This window comes from Stegodyphus dumicola, chromosome 9 (genome assembly GCF_044657685.1).
Source record: "Stegodyphus dumicola isolate Sdum_Otavi_A_Nest chromosome 9, ASM4465768v1".
Lineage (NCBI taxonomy): Eukaryota > Metazoa > Arthropoda > Arachnida > Araneae > Eresidae > Stegodyphus > Stegodyphus dumicola.
In genome coordinates this window covers 110,248,141-110,266,193 of record NC_140776.1, presented here as the reverse complement: position 1 = coordinate 110,266,193, position 18,053 = coordinate 110,248,141, and the positions used below count along the sequence as shown (strand labels likewise).

Below are 18,053 nucleotides of genomic sequence, written 5' to 3'. Positions count from 1 at the left end.
TAATGGGGTTTCTTCATTGTTATATGGGAACTGTTCTCTCTTGAGACAGTGTATTTTTTCTACTGCGTTATACTTTGAAGGTCATAGAAGGAAATGATTTTTCCCGTCACAGGTTATGAATTTAATGGTCACTCTCCACCACGTGGCTTGTCTCACTGAGGATATTTGAGTAAAAATATATTGACAGGTGCCAAAAAAATCAGAGAATTGTGCAAACAAGGCATTGTGCACTCCCTTGACTTGGTCCATGTACACATCGATTCACATTCACTTAAAAAAGGAAAGGAGCAGCCAAAAAAAAATATATAACCTTAACCAGCAGCTTCGCTGCCAGCCTTCGTCTGGCTTTTAAGCGTACCGGAAAAATGGCTGAAGGGAACACCTAACGTTAAATTTAAAAATTGCATAGAATTTTACTCTGCAGAACAACTTCACAAAAAAAAGTTATTACGTATATCAAAATTACAATGAAATAAGCAATATCCCTTAATTTTGAAGGTCATGGAAGGAAATGATTTTTCCCGTCACAGGTTAAGAATTTAATGGTCACTCTCCACCATGTGGCTTGTCTCACTGAGAACATTTGAGTAAAAATATATTGACAGGTGCAAAAAAAAATCAGAGAATTGTGCAAACAAGGCACTGTGCACTCCCTTGACTTGATCCATGTACACATCGATTCACATTCACTTAAAAAATCAAAGGAGCAGCCAACAAAAAATATATAACCTTAATAAACTACACTTTAAATCAAACAATGAAATAACATAAAAAAGGAAATTCATCTTAGCACAACACAAAGAAAATATCCATTTACCTTATTTAGAAATTTCCATGTCTATCCATCCCATCATTAAAATTCACCGCAATCATGCAACCAATTATGCCATAATAGGGTTTCCATAGCATTCAACTACTTAGGTTACCATAAATGAAACAGCAACATGGTGATAAATGAAACAACAACTTAGCAATAATCCAAGGGGCACCCTTCAATCTACTCTAAACAACATTTGTTCTTATGGGAACCAGATCTTGGAAGACAAGTGGCAAGACTTACTAAACAAGGATTTTTAAATGTTAAATAACTTAGTAGGTGCTTTGCTCAGAACGGAAAAATTTTGTGCAGAGTTCATTGAAGTTTTTGGGATTCTGTAGCCAATTATCTTATTGTGTTAGAGCGAAACTGTGTTATAGGATGCTGCATTGTAGGAGGGTTCTCACGATTTATGTATCCTGTTATAGTCAAACTGTGTTACAGGATGCCGTGCTATAGGAGGGCTACCTGTACTGGGGCGTTTTTCTTAATTTTTTGTGCTGCTGTTCTTACCATGTAAACAGCAATCTGTGTTTGCTAAAAAGGCAACAGCCCCACCCATGATTGCCCAAGAACAAACTTCAATTTTTACTTCAATGAAACAGTTGGGCCCACCAGCGGCCGAGCGGTAAAGATGCTGAACATTGGTAGTTCAGTCCAAGGTTCGAATCCCGCAAACGAATTGGCTGCATGGGCATTTTCGTGGTTTTCCCCATGTGTAACGTATATACGAGCCAGTTTCCCTTAGAAAGTCCTCCCCGAAGGCATAAATAAAGTATATAGATCTTAAACTTAAGTATATAGATCTCCAAATATACATACTTACAGTATTCTTAACCTTTTCACGTGGGCTATAGGGTCCAATTTCAAATGTATTTTGGCTATTTAGTCACTTATTTTAACTGAAAGGAACAGAAAAACAAACTGACAGGGTATTGCTTTTCCTAATCCATATTAAGGAGTAAATTTTAAATCTCCATAGTTTACTGAAATTTCTTGAGACACATTTAAAGTAGTGAACGTGCGGGACATATATGTCCCAGCCCCCGGGAAAAGGTTAAATGGCATATTTATTTGAAGGATACTAAAAGCTGATAATTACACAATTCATAAATGAAATATTTATTTGAAGGCGTTTTAAAGATAATAATTCAATGATTGCAATATAATATAAAAATGTTAATTAGTTTTGAAAATGTTCTTGATAAAACTGAAACACACTTTTACTTGCAGAAACGGTTTCAAAAAAAATTTTTTTGATATGCTATTTCAGACAAAATACATAAATTTATTTTTCAGGCTATTAAATAAAATCCATTAAATCGATAGGCTCTACTAACGAAAACTATGATGTTTTGATTTTAGCATATTATTATCTGCCTGAAATATTGTTAATATGGTACTTACGTATTAACGCAACCAGGCCAAAATTAGCATAAATCGCCAAATTTGGCGACCCTACTTACGGCAACCCTACGTGTTATATGTAGTTTTGTAAAAAGAATTTATTTGTAAAAAAAAAATAAATAACACTGGGCGTGTACTACCACAGCAATGGGTTTTCGGCGGAATTTGCCGAGAAAAGAAAGAGACTTTTTTGGTTACTGTACCTAACAGAAGCGCCGTTACCCTCATGGAAAAAATTTGCGAAAATATCAAGGAAGGAAGCATCATTTATTCGGATTGCTGAAAAGGATACAAGTGAGTTCGAAAATGCTGGATTTCTGCATGGAACTGTTAATCACAAATATAACTTTGTAGATCCCAACACGGGCGTGCACACACAACATGTAGAGCGCATGTGGGGCTCAGCCAAATGGCGCAACAAAAAAACAGAGAGGAACAGCCCGTCATCATTTTGACTCATACCTTATCGAATTTATATGGCGCCAAGCTCAAGCTGTTAATTGCGAAGACAGTTTTCAATCAGTGCTAAAAGCAATAGCCAAAAGATTTCCGCCGAAAAAATAATTCTGCAACTTATTCAAATTCGAAACCGGAAGGGTTTAATTGCTATTTTATATTTTAAAACAAAATAATATAAAAAACTGTATTAAAAATTATCTGTAATTAATAAATGTACATTTTCTTTCTATTCATACTTTTTTACTCAAACTTACAAATCGCGCCAACCTGGTTGCGATAATACGTAAGTACCGTTAATATATTTACTTCTTTGTATAAGGTAAAGCAAGTACTGCAAACAGGAAAAATTTTGGTTATCAGATTTCAATGGAAATACCCATTTTGACCATTCTTGAATTTATTTTGATTATTTCCTGTGTATGTCTGCTCACACAGACAGAATAAACAGAGTAAAGGACTTTATTCCAAAATGAATTGTAAAATGGATTTTTTTCGAGACATCTGTCTGCTAGAACATCTGTTGTGCACTTCTCTTTTTTATTGCAATATGGCAGTACTGTTACGTAGGGAAAAAAAATAATAACATTAATTACTTTTACTTTCAACTTTTAAATTGACTTCTTACTCGGTGCCATAACATAAACTAAAACTAAAGAACTCTGATAATCAAAACTTCTTAACTCTTTAATGTTTTGGAGGAAAACAGCACTTACTTTAAGTTAAACAAATTCACTTAAAACAACAACTCAGAAAGAATAAAATTTACCAGATCACTCTCAATTCTTTAAATCAGAGAATGAAAGCAAAATATCCTCCCTGGTGTTTTGGTAGACCCAAAGATTATTTGTCAGAACAAAATGTGAAAATGCATGTCCAAAACAAATCATCAATCTGTTTCTCTCACTAAAATAAAACTAATTCAGATATCCAACCTGAAAACACATAAATTTCAATACAAATATAAAGATAGCTCCAAAACACTTTACATTTAAGTACAACTCAGAAAACTTCAAAACACCACTGAAAGATAAGTCTCACATTAAGAAGTCTAATCACCAATTCAAATAAATTAAGTAAACCGATCGCATAGTCATAAAATACTAAAAATTGATTTTTCTACTACTGCAATAAGATTTACCCAGGTTCGAACTGAATAACCACGTTTCCGTAGGGAACACATAGGTGGTCTACAGTAGATCACAAATAAAACTCAAAAGATACATACAATAATTAAATCAATAAACACATTTATTTAATATTCCAAACATTATAATTTAAGATAGCTGGAGAGACTACCCCTGCAAAACATAATCTTAAAATTAACTCATTATTTCTCATCTGATCGCATATCTCTCATTACGAGTATGAATCACATTTAGAATATGGAACAATTTATCTTCTGACATTTAGTAAACCATTAAATTACTTGATATAATACAGAATAATATTACTTCATTGAAACCTTCTTTTTCAGAAATATTTATTTTCCCTCTAATTAATTCAAATTATAACTCCTGACAATTAAACATTAATAAAAAATAAAAATCTCTTTTACAGCTATAAATTGATTAACAACAAATATTCAAATTTTCATCTACATAAAAATGATAGTTAAAGCCTAGAATTTAATATTCCCAAAATCCTAAAGTTTAACTATTAAAGAAAAGCAAAAATGAAAATGGGGCCAAAAAAAAAAAAAAAACTCGCAGTTTTCGAAACACAAGGGTCTATAAAAGTAACTCGCCCACTTTAGCACAGATGGTTTAGATCCTCTTACGAAATGGCTCTCGAACGATTACATCTTGACTGCTCATTCTAACCACGAGATGAATAAGGTAAACCGTAGGAGAAATACTCGTTCATTCCTTTCTTCAGTGTCTTAGCAGCATCTTAGCAGGTGAAGCTGCGCTTTCAAGAAATTCGAAGATCGTCCTTACGATGTTCTCAACATTTGAAACGTTCATGCTTACGAGGTGAATAAAGGCAGGCATACAGACAAAATGGAAATGACTGCAGTCCACAATCTCAGCAATAATTTTGCTCCTTCAGCACGAACCTTCGGAATTAGAGCTGGAAAAGAAGCCACTCTCTTTTTCCATATTTTCATTCGAAAATCTGTATCTCTTTCAACAAGGAATTAAACGACTGTGAGGAGTCGAAGCCAATAAACAGCAGGAATGGGGGGGGAATTCGCCGATGTCTGTCATGAAGAGAGTCTGCCACACATTCAGACGGGTGCCCGCAGCAAGAAGCAAGGGGATTCGGTAATATATCTTCTGCAAACCGCGATCGACTCCCGAACGTTTTTTCTCCACTCCCTCTCAGAAGGTGAGTAAGGACTCGCTAAAAAAAAATCTCACAAAATCTTTTCCTGCCTCTCGTGCAATGGCTTAAGAAACCTCAGCTGACACTCACAACATAATGCCTCTAAACTCACTATTGGCTCAAACATTAAAATTAAAAATTATCCAATCTTAAACTAAACTTGAACTCCCTCTAACCAACTAGAACAGAGATGATAATTAACGACCAAAATTCAAAGAAATTCGGACTCTAACAAAATGGCATACCCTTTCCCGTGCAAACCAGAAAGAATGTTTTCAAACCCATAATTCTGTCAAATAACGCCACCCCTTAGAACTATTCACTTCATTCGACCCCCCCCCCTCCTCCCAGGGGAAGGAAACATAGCTGGCTACAACTGGCTGCTTCGTGAGAAACAGAAGTAAGAAAAAAACCTGCCTTTTTAACTGTAACAAACTCTTCAGCTAAACTTAAAAGAGCTTTGCCGTAATTGAACGAAAAGTTTAAACAATTCTAAATATTATACATTAATTCTTAAATAAGAGCATTACAAATTCATTATTCACAGTAAAATAATATAATCAGTAAGACTTTCCTATTCACACTAAAATAATATGTCATAATTGTACAAAACAAAAATAATACATAAAAAATTCATAACATTTCTTAGAAAAAATTAATAAAAATTACTTTTACATTAAACTTTTAAACTGCCTGTCTACTTAATTAGGTGCCGTGACATAAAAAAACTAAAACTAACTGCGTCAAAAAGCTAGGTGAGCGCAAACATAAAAATTCAGCTCTACTCAAAACATCATATTCATATAAGCATACACAAAATAGAAATTAAGTACATAATTCAAAATACACATATACAGGGTGTTTCATAGATCATGGGACAAACTTGGAAGGGTGGTGGAGTGTACTAAAACATTCATTTTTTGTATAGGAATGTAGGGTATAAAGTGACGGGTTAAGGCAGGAACTCAAAAAAACAACACGAGAGGAAAATGTGTTTATGTACAAAATCAATGCAAAGTGCTTCTTTGCAGCAATACAGTACTCACAACAATGTTAAAAAAAGTGAACACTAATAGTAATAGGAACTGCAGCTATGATTGGCTGGCAATGCAGCGGTAGAGGGCGGTAGTGAACGGGACAAACGACGATCCGATGCATCAAAGGATCATTTGCAACTCGGTCGAGAGTGATGGGCGAGTTTATGCACAGAGAAAAAGCTGATAGGCATCTCATGTATGGTACTGCTAATGGGAAAGGTAGAGCAGCACTACGGTTGTACCAGGATGGTTATTCTACGCTACGAGAGTCGACAGCAAGTTGTGGGCCGCCAGATGTCGCTGCTAGTGAAAAACAGGTCTGCCTGACATCCTATATTCTCCTAGTATGGAAGTTGTCGAAAGCGCATGAAAAAGTGTTGCCGTGTCGTCAATCAGGGTTATGCAGTTGACGTATACTAAGTAGACAATTGCTTTGTATGTGTTTCCACCGCTGTTTTTTTCATATTTAAACAAAGAATACGGTCGTAGATCTCTGAATCAGTGGCGAATTTATAGAAAATATGTTGATGCTTTTGCTCTGCCAGATGTTTTCATTGCATATTTAAGATTGCCAAAATTTATAGTTATTTTAATTTGTGATGAACTAAGAGAGTATTTGGAGCCACATTTAGAAAACAAGAACGCAATTTCTACTGAAAGAACGGTCATTTATACTATTCCTAAAATTATAGATATAAATTGTAATTATATGCTTTAAAAATGTAGAAGCTAATAAGTTTATCAACACATAAACCTTCTTCATTTAATACAAATATAGACATCCGATAAGCTTCTACTCGATTTATGTACAGCAATTACGTTTATTTTACAATCTAACAGTTGAATACCTTACGAACAATACTCTGAGCATAAAAAGGAATGTTGTTCATTATTATGCAAAATTCACACTACTGTAAAATAAAAATTTAAAAAAAAAATTATAAAACTATAAAATAGCTTTATAATATTTTTTCAGTAGCAGTACTACAACTAGTGTGATACTTTTAAAAATAAGTTTTAGCCCAGAAGGGCTATTAATTTTGTTTTGCTATTTTGTGGCACTTCACAATAAATATTTCAAATCATTGCCACCAAATATTATCGCACTGTATTATATCTAAAGAAATTAAATAATGAGGAATCTGCATAAATGTATGAATGTTTCTCACACTGTGATAAAACAATGGTACCTAGAGCCATGAAATTTTGAATAACACAGTCCTCCATCCTAATATAGGCATCTGGAGACCCAAATTTGGAACTGGGAATTTGTTTTATTATCTATTTAATATTTTATAAAGCACTTATGAGTGTTTGACTAAGAAAGTCAATGATTTTAAAGCGAGCAATGGAAACATTGTACGATGGGAAAGAGGGAAAAAAACATTTTCATCTCTAGCGCACTATGTATCGGAAATTCTAAAGATATGCTCTTTTTAAATTATATGATATTGCTGTTGAATTGAATTTTATGGTTTAAGTACGAAGAACATGATATTTATTAAATAAAGGTAACACGCAAAACGTTAAAAAAAGGCTCTTTGGGAGTAATATAAAATCTGAAGGCTTTCAGATATTTTTTTTCTTTTCTCTCTCTCTCTTTTTTTTTTTATTATTATTTTTTTTTTATTTTTATTTATTATTTTTTTAATTTTTATTTTATTTATTTTCTTTTTTATTTGTGTGTGTGTGTGTGTGTGATTTTATTATGATTTATTATGTTTCTAAGGGAGGACTTTCTGAGGGAAACTGGCTCGTACAGACGTTACACATTGGGAAAGCCACGAAACGGCGATGCAGCCAGCTCGTTCTTCACGGGATTCAAACCTCGGACCAAACTACCTGTGTTCAGCGACTCTACCGCTGGTGGACTTATTAGCAGAATTATGCTGCATTATTATTGTATTTGCTATAAGACTGAGGGTTTATTCATGGAATAGTACTTTTGTAATCTGAGTACTAAAAAATCATTGTTTCTTTGCAAACTTAAAAAAAAAAAAAAAAAAATACTGTTCATAGCAAAGTTCTCATTTTTATATTGTAAAAGAGATATTGATTATTATTAGTTTTCTATTAAATGTGTCGAAACGCTGGTTTGACAAGGACTTCAACTGCAGGAGACCTACACTGATTATTTTTACTTTAGTACTTGCATTTTGAAAATAATATTACTATCTTTTAATTATTTTCACAGAATAAAATCTTTTGAGAAAAAAGAATATTTAAAAAAAGCAGTTCTTATATATATAAGAAATTAAAATACCAGCAATGCAACATTAAAAAAAAAGTATTAGTAATTGTGTGACAAAAATTGCAATATGAATTAATCACATATACAGGATAGATTAGTATAATTTTGGTTATATATTTTATATTGAAAAAATATTTTCTTATTTTTTAAGTTATAATGTTAATTATAGAATAAATTATTTAAAATGAAACATTTTGATGCGTGTGTGATAGCTGAATGCAGCAGCGATCGGCCATACTGTAATAGCGAATGCATTTTATTTCTTTTTCTGAAAGAAATAATTTTCATAGAAAAAGAAAATAAGAAAAATTAAGAAAGAAATATTTTCTGTGTAATTTCTTAAGGAAATATTTTTCTAAAATTAACTGTAAAGTAAATTGCGTGAAAACAGTTTTAATGTAAGCATGAAAAAAAAAATTACTTTGCTATTAGATTGTAATGCAAATTAATCATATTATAATTTTTTATTATTATTATTAAAAGAAACAAGACAAATTCCCCATGTACCACATAGTATCACATGGGGCTTACAGAAGTATGAAACACAATACAAAATAAACAGAAGAGAAAACTGAAATAAAATTAAGGATGATTACAAAGTTTTACAATGAATTGACAAAAAGTGTTAAAAGCACTTCTCTCGGAAATAAATTGGTAAAACTCTGGAGGCCAGTTAATATTAGAATTTTTCAGTCCCAGTTTAAAGACTTTTTTTTCGCTCTCATATTTAGGACATAGAAGAAGCACATGTTCAACATTCTCCTCGCCGCCGAGGCCACAGTCACAGACAAAAAATACAAGATGTTTGACTTTTATATGACTAAAGCTAACCAGGACATTTAATTTCAAAATTTGCAATTGTTTATGTCATTTTAAACTTTCTCTGAGGGGTTAGTTAATTAAGTTAAAAAATTTTGAAGAAATAAGTGCAGCAAAAAACATGCATAATTTAATAGGAATATAAGAAAATCGTGGTGTTCAAATCAGATTTTCGGACAGGAATACCACTACTCCCCCCCAGAAGCCGCCACTGGTTTTAGGTACTTATGGAAACACAGTTCATTAGAACAATAATAATGCACGAACAATAAATTCAATAACATATAAAATAAATTTCAACACTAACTATTGATTATTCACTATAGAATGAAACAACTACCTCTGACTAACTAACTTTTTCTAGAGTACTAAATAATTCTTTTCTAAGAATTTTCTATGGGTAGAATTTGGAAAATGCTAACGCAGATGATGAAAAAGACTAAGAGTTAGAAATAACAAAACAGCTAATAACCTGTCTATCAAATTTCTCAACTGAAACTGAAGCACTTTTTAACAAACAACTGACTTTTGTTTCTTATTTGATTACAGTTGATTTGAAGTCGTTACTGCAGGTATTTCATTTTTCATTGGTTATTTTGATACAAAATGAATCGTATTTAACTGTCATTTAAAGATATTGTTGGAGATAGGTAATATATTACCTCAATATTATAAATGCGAAAATTTTGGTTACAATTAAGTTAAATTATACAAGACAATTAAGTTAAATTTTGAGTTCTTACGAAGCCATTATTTTAACCAGTGATACATTGTTTACAGCATGTTTGTTATTATAATAAAATTTAATACACAAACAAATTAATATTATTTATATTATATATTTTTTAAATTTAATATGCATATTTAATACGTAAACAAATGTATCATTTTTATTCATTAACAAATGCATGTATTCATAAAACAGAGTGTTTAAAAGGAGATATTAGTTTTTGAAGACAAAAATTGTATGTATTTTATCATAACTTTAATTTTTAGTAAAAAAATACGTTTTATACATTTCTCAATCAATATGTTTATGTTTCACCAGTAACATATAATAAATATCATAATATTCCCTGGTTTTTCAATACATGAATATTTTTATAAAAATATGAGGCTGATCTTTAGAATATGGTAACTGGTAGTTTGGCGACATTTTGGAGGCGATAAAGGTTACTACCTGGGACTTTGGTAATAATGTGAGCAGTACTCAGTTCCGATTACGCATTATTTTGTGTGAGGGAAATGAGAGATCATGGGATATGTCATGTGATATTAATGGACGAATTACAGTTCTTTAATCGGAAAAGGGGGGAAATAAGGAAAAAATCTGGAAATTTTGTATTTGGCTTTATTCTGTGTTGTGTGAAACAGTGTTCGTTAATTTTTGGATCCCATGGCCCTAACTAAAGTGAATTCGAAATGGGTATTTAGTGGGATTGAAAGGGATAGTAATAAGTGTTTCTTTAAGGTTGTGCGAGATAGAACTAAAGATGTTTTATTAAGTTATTTATTTTACCTGGTACCTTGCTGTGAACTATAAGTATGATTTTAAAGATTCTGAAACAGAAATAAGAAAAGTTTATCGGACACGTAATCAAGATTCTGAAGAAGATTAGGTAAGTTAGTATTTTTAATTATTTGAGGATATTATTTTTATGCATTGTTCTAAATGTAAGGTGGAAGTAAAGTAATTTGGTATTATTGGGAAAATTGTTATCAGCAATGATTTAGTTTAAAGTAATTAGGATTGTAAGGTAATTTTTATTAATTTAATGTATGAGCTCATTTATATTTTAAGTAGTGTTTTTGAATTTAATTATATTTTAATTAAATGATAGTTATTTTGTGAATTTTATGTTTGTAGGAATTTGGTATACGTTTTAGTTGAAGTAAACGTGCATGGAAATAATTTAAATATTTGACACTAAGTATTTGTAATGCTTGCAGTATGAATTCGTTGGTGACGTTTATAATATAATAGATGATTCAGAGGTAAAAGTTTTTGGATATTTTATTTATTTTATATGTGGAAATGTTCATATTTGGAAAGGGTATATACTTTTTCGCGATCAGGTAATTTCATATATGTTCTTTTTACCGGGTTTAAAGATTCAAAAAATTGTCATGTATTTTCGTGAAATTTTTCTAATTTATGAGAAAAAAGCAGTGTACATGGATATAGTGAAGAGTGTGCACAATGCCATTTTTGTGCAATTCTGGGATGCTTTTTAAGTAAAAATAAGTCGACGTGTACATGGTTTATGTGTATGTGTTATTTTGAAAGACGCGTAATGGTATTGTGCACTTTTTCCCACTTTTGCAGTGAATATTTGTCATGATTAAGCAGTTTTGTGGTTGATCTTTACAATATGGTAACTGATAGTTTGGCGACATTTTGGAGGCGATAAAGGTTACTACCTGGGACTTTGGTAATAATGTGAGCAGTACTCAGTTCCGATTACGCATTATTTTGTGTGGGGGAAATGAGAGATCATGGGATATGTCATGTGATATTAATGGACGAATTACTGTTCTTTAATCGGGAAAAAATCTGGCAATTTTGTATTTGGCTTTATTCTGTGTTGTGTGAAATAGTGTTTGTGAATTTTTGGATCCCATGGCCGTAACTAGAGTGAATTTGAAATGGGTATTTAGTGGTATTGAAAAGGATAGTAATAAATGTTTTTTAAGGTTGTGCGAGAGAGAAATAAAGATGTTTTATTATGTTATTTATTTTACCTGGTATCTTGCTTTGAAAGATAAGTATGATTTTAAAGATTCTGAAACAGAAGGAAGAAAAGTGTATCCGCCACATAATCAAGATTCTGAAGAAGATTAGGTAAGTTAGTATTTTTAATTATTTGAGGATATTATTTTTATGCATTGTTCTAAATGTAAGGTGGAAAGGAATTTGGTATTATTGGGAAAATTGTTATTAGCAATGATTTAGTTTAAAGTAATTAGGATTGTAAGGTAATTTTTATTAATTTAATGTATGTGCTCATTTATATTTTAAGTAGTGTTTTTGAATTTAATTATATTTTAATGAAATGATAGTTATTTTGTGAATTTTATGTTTGTAGGAATTTGGTATACGTTTAAGTTGAAATAAACGTGCATGGAAATAATTTAAATATTTGATATTAAGTATTTGTAATGCTTGCGGTATGAATTTGTTGGTGACGTGTATAATGTAATAGATGATTTAGAGGTAAAAGTTTTTGGATATTCTATTTATTTTATATGTGGAAATGTTGATATTTGTAAAGGGTAAATACTTTTTCGTGATCATGTAATTTCATATACGTTCTTTTTACCGGGTTTAAAGATTGAGAAAATTGTCATGTATTTTCGTGAAATTTTTTTAATTTATGAGAAAAAAGCAGTGTACATGGATATAGTGAAGAGTGTGCGCAATGCCATTTTTGTGCAATTCTGGGATTTTTTTTAAGTAAAAATAAGTCGGCGTGTACATGGTTTATGCGTATGTGTTATTTTGAAAAATACATAAGGAGGATGGTATTGTGCAGTTTTTCCTAATTTTGCAGTGAATATTTGTCATGATTAAGCAGTTTTGTTTGATAAAATTTCTAGCATAAGTGTAATTCGGCTAGTAGATTGTTGAAAGAAGTGTTCAGGAGATAAAAAGAAAAGAAACATGTCTTTACTTCGTGAAGACAAAATGGCGGCGGGGAAAAAAATAGAGAATTGCTGTAGGAGAGTTGGTCGCCAAATTTTCGCCAAAAAATCGCCAAGTTACCATAATGTAAAGATCAACCCACATGACATATCCCATGATCTCTCATTTCCCTCACACAAAATAATGCATAATCGGAACTGAGTACTGCCAACACCTCCTAGAACTAACTCAAGGCCACGGCGCATTTCCCAGGAGGAGGTGTGACGTCAGTGTCAGTAGGGATTGTATTTCATTTAACTCTCCTCACCCAGGACTGTGGTGGGTGGATTTCCGGAGTTTTGACGGTCACTTGGTCAGAAATCGTCCATAAGAACAGTCGACATTTTCTTTCTTTTTTCAGATATTTCTATATTATAAGTATTCCACTTTATTATTTGTTTTTCAAATTTTTGATATGGTTTACACATGCTGTGTACCTAACTGTAAAGGGAGCTATCCAAATGGTCCAAAAGTACAGGTTTTCTCTTTTCCTAAAGAGAAAGAATTCTTAAATAAATGGATAAAGGCGATTCATAGAAGCAATTTCAAGCCAACAAAATTTTCAAAGGTAAGTTGCGTTTTTTTTTTTTTTTTAATGAATAAGTTTATACTTATCTGTGCTTTAAAAAGTGCTTCTGTGTTAAGTATGTTATAATTATCATAAACTAAAGCGAGTACATACATTTATAGAAAGTAAACATATTTAATCTTATTGTAAGTCTAATAGTGATTATATATGTATGATGACTTAATCATACTATTAATTTAATTTATAGCAGATAGTACTGTTTATCATCATGCTAATCGTTCAATCTATAGCAGATGGCATTCTTTATCGTCATGCTAGTCAATTTGTAGTAAATAGCATCATTTACCAAGTTAAGTAAATTAAACAAATGTGTGACTTAAAAGTAGGATTAGATTAAATGTAGGATTAATAAAAATTCAAAATTGTAAATACATTTTGTATGTTGCAAAATGCTTACATTTAAATATCTCGATACATTTGTTACAGGAACAGCGTATTTATTAAAATCCGAAGACCTTGAAAAATCTTGATAATATCTCTGTAACTAATACCAATTTTGTTTCTGATGTTAATGCAAAAAAATACGCTATTTAAATTTTTGTGAGTTCATGCCTGATATTCTTAAAATTCACTTAATATAACATAAATCATTAAATATGAAGTTTTACAAAATCTTGTATTTAATTCTAGTTTAGATAATTAAATCCGATTATAACAATATTTGCATGCAAGTGTTTCGTATTTTTTGTAAGTAAATAATTAAATTTATGCAACACTTTATTTGACAAAAGATTTTTCTATCTAATTAGACATTATTCTTCAAAACTAGTACCTGTTTCACTTTATACAGTTAATAGATAAGTATGATTTTCTTTCTATTAGTCGTGAATAAACATTAACTTATATTGTTTTAGTGGCCGACCAGCGGCCGAGCGGTTAAGTCGCTGAACACTGGTAGTTCGGTCCGAGGTTCGAATCCCGCCAACGGGCTGGCTGCATGGGTGTTTTCGGGGTTTTCCCCATGTGTAACGTATATACGAGCCAGTTTCCCTTAGAAAGTCCTCCATGAAGGCATCCCTCCCCTTAGGCAGATAGCCCTCGAGGCTTTGCCATAATTAAAATAACCTAACCTGCATTATTTTATGCTACAAATTTAATGAAATTTAATAATGTATGCTCAGTTTAAAGCCGAAAAACTTAATGTATAAAAATTCTTGCTGATAGGTTTGTGCCCTTCATTTTCACCCTGAGGACATTTCAAAATGTACAGAATTCGTTGATGAAAGGACTGGAAGGAAGGTGACTGCTCCCTTATCGAGGTACAAATTAAAACGTTTTGCGATTCCTAGTATTTTCCCAAACTGCCCAAAATATATTTCAAGGGAATTTATCGTGAGAGAAAGCCCAGATGAACGTCGTAAAAGGGTAGAAAATAAAAATCTTCAGTGGGCTGTAACTGAAAGTATATCCCAGTTTCAGACGAATGAAAAAGAAAAATCCTTTTCTTCTTTTTCTGAATTTTTAGATAAGATGGGAAAAGAAAAGCTACCTGGCTCGTGGAACTGTATTAAAAGAGCACGGGAAGCTATCTTTTTAATTACTGAGCTAACACCGTGCCCTGAAATAAATATTTCAGCATTAATAAACGAAAAACTTGAACTTTCAGTTTACATTGGGAAAACTGAACTTAAAAAATTTAATAATTTAACTTTGCCAGCATCTGTTGGCAATGTAGATGAGGTAATTTCTATTTTAAACGCTTTGTTGTCGTATGAATTTAAAAGTGATGTGCAGAATTTAAGAATAAATTCTGTTTGTGAAACTTTAGAAAATTGAAGAACAATAGGATGAAAATAAGCAGAAAGCCATACAATTCATTAGGGAGCAATTAACATTAATTAATACATCCAAAGAAAACTTACAGTATTCTCCAGAGAGTATGATACTATTCAGTATTTTATGTACAATTTCACCCCATGCTTATAAATTTTTAAAGAGTTCTGGGTGTATTTTGGCTCCTCATCCTCGGACAATTCAAAGGTTATGCTCATCTTCGGTAGCTAATTGTATATTTTGTATAGCAGTATGTCGAAGCAATTTTTTTTTCAAAGAAATCGAATATATTGTCATACATATATACACGTATGGAAATAAAAATGTATGGCATGATATTTCATAAAGACTACAATTTAAATTCTTTCTAAAGATAGAAATGTAGTCTTTATGAAATATTATGCCATACATTTTTATTTGATAAAATGCAGTCTGTGATAAAAAAAAAAAAAAAAAAAAAAAAAAAAAGCAATATTTATCGTTCTCCGTTTACAGACAGTTTTGAATAATTCTGAATTGACTGCAAAGACAATTTCGATGATTTTCTTCTTTTCCTCTATCCTTCCTCTTTTTAGTTGACTGATTGAAAATAAGCATATACATATTATCTAAAGTATTTCTGTATAAATTGTTTCGAATTGTAATGTATAATTTAGTGCATCCTAAGGGCATTATATGTTAGTAATTTTATTCGGCACTAATAATGCAATGATAGTTGTGTTTTTCATTTGTTGTGTTCAATATCCCAGTTTAGGATTTGTTACATTTGTCTTCCACACAATACTGCTAAACCATGTTATAAAATTTCCCTGTAAAGATCAGAGGTTAGCTTAGATCTATATCAGACCTCTATCAGAGATTTGATATTTGCCATTTAAAATGCAAAATAATATGCAATTCTCTCTGTGCACCTAATGTCTCAAATAATTATAAAAACTTATTTAAATCGTTGCAAGCTTAGCGTTATTTGTTTCAAACATGAGTATTTATTATTATTCGGCAACATATGTCAAAAATAAGATATATTACTTATACTTATCAAAGATGTTTATTAGTCAAGGCATAAATTGTTGTAAGTATAATTAATACGACCCTTGACCAATAAACATCTCTGATTAATTATATCTGTTTTCAACTAATGATTTTATGTTGCTACATGATTCCAGGTAAATTAGCTTCATAATTTAAATCAGTTAGAATTTATCTCAATTTTTTAGGATCTATATCCTGCCTTCATGTCTTAAATTGTCTTTCTGTTTAATTATTGCGTACAAATAAAATTCCGATTCATTAAGTGTGAAATTTCTTTCGTTAACAAGAGTTTCTCAGCGATTAAATTTAGTAACATCAGTAATAACTTTTAATGGAATTAAAAATTCTAGTTATTCGTATTGAAAACATTCTAAAAATAAAAATCTCGGTTCTTCACATTCTAATGAAAGCAAGGTATTTTCCAGATTTATAAACGATGAGAATTAAATATAAAAATTTCAGTTTTTATATAAGCCTGTCAAATGGATATTTAAGAAGGCACCCTTAAAGTTGGCGAGGACGAAAGTATCCCTACTGCAGTGACGTCACGAACTGCGCGCCGTGGCCTTGAGTTAGTTCTAGGTGGTGTTGGTACTGCTCACATTATTACCAAAGTCCCAGGTAGTAACCTTTATCGCCTCCAAAATGTTGCCAAACTACCAGTTACCATATTCTAAGGATTAGCCTACACACAACCAGCTATTAACTAGAGTGTTAGAAAGGAAAATATTATAAAAAATTCATCTTCTGATCGATAATTTCTTTTTCACCCAAAATTATTCATTAGGCAATTTACTAAGCAGATGTAAATAGAAATGAAACAAAAAGATAAATACATATATATTGAAAGAATTATTTTTCACGTTTTCCACTGCCTAGAATATGTCAGAACGGAAGCAAATCAAGATATACAAAAATGCAGCTTCTACACTTTCAAGCTTAATCTGCACCGAATTTTGGTGCAATTTGCTTAATCTTGCATTAAAAATGAAACGCCTTTTTAAAAACAAATTTTTAAAAACCGATTTTTTTTCAACAATTGAAAACTGCTAATCTCAATTAAATCTATTTAAATACAAAATAATATATAGAAAACAAAGATTCCGATCCAAAAACACATACGTTAATATTAAAAAGCTTACTAGAAGCACAGTACTGATGATATGACCTCAGCAAGTATCCCCACGGTTCATAAACACTCATTAGCTGAAGGTTTCCATTCCTTGATTAGTACATTTTTAACCTGTTCTTTAAAGTTAAAAATATGTGCAAAACTTGTCAGAAACACTTGTCAGAAAAATATAAAAACCAAACATTCAGCATTACAATAAAAAGTTTAATTGTTCAGCAGCTTCATACTTGCAAGTAATATTTTTAAACAAGTGGTTAGGTTGAGGTTCTAACGTAAGGAGAGCCGCAGATGGAATGATGTATTCCTGAAATTTTATATTTCCTTGGTCCATCCCTACCATGGACATAACTTCATCATGTATTTAGATGGATAATCAGTTCTCAAAAATTTTTACCAATTACTAATATGGAACCAGTTTAAAATATTTCTTTCCCTCCCCAGAAACGGCTGAACATAAACTGATTTAAAATACAGGGTGACCTAAAATTCAATAATTATGTAGGTAAAGAGGTAAAAAACTGGCACACATGCATGAAATGACATCGGGTTTTTTGGAAGAAAGGAAAAAAAATTGCAAAAAATGGCCAACATATGGTGTTGGGCGCGTATTTCCAAACCCTACCCCACTTTTCGAATTTTTGACGTCACGGAAATATCGACTAGTTTTACCTGGCAAGACGGCGTATCCCACTTTTGACTATACGGCGCGCTTTCGAAAGAATTGTGGTGC

At 31.5% G+C, this 18,053-nt stretch overlaps 1 protein-coding gene across 5 annotated transcripts in view; it reads right to left on the bottom strand.

The window, feature by feature from the left end:
- Positions 1-17,771, bottom strand: part of LOC118179849 (uncharacterized) — a 109,004-nt gene extending 91,233 nt beyond the window's left edge. The window contains exons 1-2 of one of the 5 annotated variants that reach the window (XM_085823902.1): positions 17,334-17,771; positions 3,450-3,615 (exon numbers count right to left, since the gene is read on the bottom strand). The gene's annotated coding sequence lies outside the window, so the exon portion shown is untranslated. Of the gene's footprint in view, positions 1-3,449; positions 3,616-17,313 lie in introns of all 5 variants that reach the window. The other 4 variants (XM_085823899.1, XM_085823898.1, XM_085823901.1 and 1 more) reach the window with 4 other exon arrangements.
- Positions 17,772-18,053: the final 282 nt, after the last annotated feature.